Below are 4,543 nucleotides of genomic sequence, written 5' to 3'. Positions count from 1 at the left end.
CTACCCCACTCTCTGACTCATCCCAGACATCATTCTACTCCAAAATAATCCTTCCTAGACTCTTACTCCCCCTGCCCCTCCTGGCTTACCCCAATCCTCATTCTACTACTATGATCTCCCTAATCCCTTTCTACAGACTCTTCCCTCCTCCATCTCTCCTTTACTCATCCCAAACCTCATCTTACTACTACAGTATAATATCACAATTAACACTTTTGGATTCTTCCCTACTCTATCCCTCCATTATTCACATGCACACTGCTTAAATTAACTCGTATTTCCCTGTACTAATACTGTACTCATAGTTCCCTACACTAATCCACCACTAATCCTTTTGGGTTCCGGAGTAGTGTGCTACTCACAGAAAAGCGTTTTGATGCCTCGTCAGGGGTAATGAGTGCTTTATAAATACAATTACAATTTCTAGAATACAGTAATATGTTGTTAAATGAAAACCTAGAACAGGAGCAGTGTGTCCTTGATTGCGTTCTCTTGCCTCCAACTAGATTACTGTATATCTTCTCTATATATAATTGGGCTCTACCTCAAACTCGTATGCCTTCCAGCAACAGGTAAGCATCTCTCCTCAACACTGAGGTATCCACACAGGCAGGAATGCTGCACAGCTGCGAGCATGGATCTGTCAAATCTGGAGTCACATTGCAGTGCTTATGGCTATGGAGTGCTGTCAGAAGCAGCTGAGAACCTTACTCTCTTCTATCCCTTCAGCAGTGCTTTAAGCGTAAACATAATGAAACAGGAAGTAGGCCTGTGACATTGCATAAGAAGTGAAAAAGTTTGATGACAATTTAATTGCTTATCCAAGACCACGAAATTGGACAAAATGGATGTACGAAGTTGGCTCTGCATATACTATTTCAAAGTAAGAAATAGCGTGCACAGAGTCCAAGGGTTCCCCTTAGAGGTAAGACAGTGGCAAAAAGAGATAATTCTAATGCTCTATTTTGTGGTAGTGTGGTCGAGCAGTAGGCTTATCAGAGGGTAGTGTTAAGCATTTGTTGTACACACACAGGCAATAAATGAGGAACACACACTCAAAGACTTACACTAGGCCAATATGTTTTTATATTGAAAAATATATTTTCTTAGTTTATTTTAAGAACCACAGGTTCAAGATTTACAAGTAATACTTCAAATGAAAGATATTTCACTTAGATACTCTAGGAACTTTGAATGATCACAATGTCATATACAGTCTTAATAAAAATGGCAATAAGCTATTTTAAAAGTGGACACAGTGCAAAAATCAACAGTTCCTGGGGGAGGTTAGTAAAGGTTAAGTTTGCAGGTAAGTAAAACACTTACAAGTCTCAAACTTGGGGCCAAGGTCGCCCACCGTTGGGGGTTCAAGGCAACCCCAAAGTTACCACACCAGTAGCTCAGGGCCGGTCAGGTGCAGTGGTCAAAGAGATGCCCAAAACACATAGGTTTCAATGGAGAACAGGGGTGCCCCAGTGCCAGTCTGTCAGCAGGTAAGTACCCACGTCCTCGGGGAGTAGACCAGGGGGGTTTTGTAGGGCACTGGGGGGGACACAAGAAGGCACAGAAAGTACACCCTGAGCGGCACAGGGGCAGCCGGGTCCAGTGTGCAAACATGCGTCGGGTTTTAGATAGGAAGTAATGGAGGGACCCGGGGGTCACTTCAGCGGTGCAGGCAGGCACGGGGGGCTCCTTGGGGTAGCCACCACCTGGCTTAGACAGAGGGTTGCCTGGGGGTCGCTCCTGCACTGGAGTTCGGTTCCTTCAGATCCTGGGGGCTGTGGGTGCAGTGTTGGTTCCAGGCGTCAGGTCCCTTGTTACAGGCAGTCGCGGTCAGGGGGAGCCTCTGGATTTCCTCTGCAGGCGTCGCTGTGGGGGCTCAGGGGGTTCGTCTCTGGTTACTCACGGGCTCGCAGTCGCCAGGGAGTCCTCCCTGAAGTGTTGGTTTTCCGCAGGTCGAGCCTGGGGCGTCGGGTGCAGAGTGGAAAGTCTCACGCTTCTGGCGGGAAACGTGAAGTCTTTAAAGTTGTTTCTTTGTTGCAAGAAAGTTGCAGGTTGTTGAACAGGGCCGCTGTTCACGGGAGTTTCTTGGTCCTTGGTTGCAGGGCAGTCCTCGGAGGCTTCAGAGGTCACTGGCCCCTGTTGGATGCGTCGCTGTTGCAGTTTTCTTCGAAGTTGGGAGACAGGCCGGTAGGGCTGGGGCCAAAGAGTTGTCGTCTCCGTCTTCACTGCAGGGCTTCAGGTCAGCAGTCCTTCTTCTTGTTAGGGTTGCAGGAATCTAGTTTCCTAGGTTCTGGGGAGCCCCTAAATACTAAATCTAGGGGTGTGTTTAGGTCTGGGAGAGCAGTAGCCAATGGCTACTGTCCTGGAGGGTGGCTACACCCTCTTTGTGCCTCCTCCCTGAGGGGAGTGCCTCGTCGACTTAGTCATTTTCTCCCCATTAGCACACACAAGCTGTGAGGCAGTGTGCATGTGCTGAGTGAGGTGTCCCCAGGGTGGCATAAGACATGCTGCAGCCCTTAGAGACCTTTCCTGGCATCAGGGCCCTTGGTACCAGGGGTACCAGTTACAAGGGACTTACCTGAGTGCCAGGGTTCTGCCAATTGTGGAAACAAAGGTACAGTTTAGGGAAAGAACACTGGTGCTGGGGCCTGGTTAGCAGGGTCCCAACACACTTTGAAATCATAACTTAGCATCAGCAAAGGCAAAACGTCAGGGGGTAACCATGCCAAGGAGGCATTTCCTTACAATGGATACATCTGAAAACGATCTCATTGAATGTCCAGAAATGCCTTGTTCTACATGTAATGAAAGTCTCACGCAAAGTGTCACACATAAACATAAAAATGTCACACATGTATACACTGAACACTTGGAAATGTTACGCATAGGCACTCAGGCAGCTGTGCTTGGAGGTTCAACTGGGATCTCACTTCTGTCCTCCAAAACACATTTTCACATTTTACTGTTATCTGCTGCAAAGTATGACCATTCAGGGGATAATTGCCTCTAACAGGGCATTCTACCTTTCTTTGATCTCCTTCGTGTGGGTGGCTTATCTTCACTGTCACTTAGACCAAAATCCTCAGTATCCTCTGGGATACTCAGTATACATTTTGTAGGCAAACTTAATCTCCCCCTCTCTTGTCTTCTTGGCCAATTATCTCCAGTCGCTATTCCGCTTGACACAGCACTAGACTCTTCATTGGGGTCTGAGTCTGGCTCAGGTAGCGGTTCAGGCCAAGACTCTTTAACATCAGCTCATCATGATCCCCCTCAGGATAAGGATGTGCTGTCACCGGCTTTTGCAGAGTCTCAGTACTTTGTGGCAGCCTCTTCTTTCTGTCTTTCAATTAGGGACTGCACTTCAGGGAGAGGTACTCCCACATCATTAAGAGGACACTCCACTCTACTAGTGTGGGCTGCATGCATCAAGTTGGGAAGACCCCCACACTGAATAGCAGTGTTCGTCAAGAAAATGACTTGGAAAGGCCCCTTCCATCTAGGCTCCAGACACGTCTTCCGAATGTGTTACTTCATCTAGTCACTGGGACTGAGAGCATGGCACTACTCCAAATGTGGTAACAGCTTCAACCGAGTGGAACACAGAATGGACGATATCAGCTAGTCCCTTGCAACAGTCAAGAGCTATATGATCGTAATGTTCACAAGCGCATTTGAAGGCACAGCAGGCAGCCCCATTGCTCGCCCCCAGGATTATCTGATGTGGGGAAAGCCCTGTTCTGCAATAAGGAATGATGTTAATAATATCAATGCAAGAGGATATACATTAGGCCATTTTAGAGATGTTGATGCACACACGTTGGCTGACCTGGATTTCAAAGTGCTGTTCAACTGCTCAACAATGCCTGATGCCTCAGGCCCGTAACTGCAATGTAGTCTTTGTTCCTCTTGTAATGCTACAGGCAACATTTTCAGGACCCTATTATTGACATGAGTGCCTCTGTCTGACTCTATCGAAAATGAGAAACCGAACCTTGGTATGAGTTCCCTCAACAGCAGCTTGGCTACTGTGAGACTGTCATTTCTTCTGGTTGGGTAGGCTTCAACTCAACACGGAAAATACAAACAACCACTATGACATATCACAACCTGTTATACACAGGCATCTCCATGAAGTCCAGTTACATCCTGTTAAACAGGCCTCCTGATCTCCCTATGTAGCTTAACTTCACTGGAGTTCGTTTTCCCATTTTTTAAGCCATCTATCTAAATTAAGGGTTAGACCAATACTGTTGGAGCAACCTGACCATTGCATCCCTCCCACCATGTGTAGGACCATGAAAATGTCTAGCCGTTGAGCACAGCAAACTAACTGGTAACACTGGTCCTCCATCCACAGATACCCAGATGTTATCATCCCTCTTTATATAACCTGCTCTGATCCAACCCTTTTGTTCTGCCCCTGGCACTTCTTCCTGCAATCTTTCAAGTTCTTCCCAAGTAAAATCTTTTGATAACAAAAGGTTGTAGTAGATCTCATCTTCAGATTAATTTACAAATTCAGCATTGAATGTTTGGG

Source organism: Pleurodeles waltl, chromosome 6, assembly GCF_031143425.1.
Source record: "Pleurodeles waltl isolate 20211129_DDA chromosome 6, aPleWal1.hap1.20221129, whole genome shotgun sequence".
Lineage (NCBI taxonomy): Eukaryota > Metazoa > Chordata > Amphibia > Caudata > Salamandridae > Pleurodeles > Pleurodeles waltl.
The sequence above is the reverse complement of the archived record's forward strand: the minus strand, read 5'-3'. Positions refer to the sequence as shown.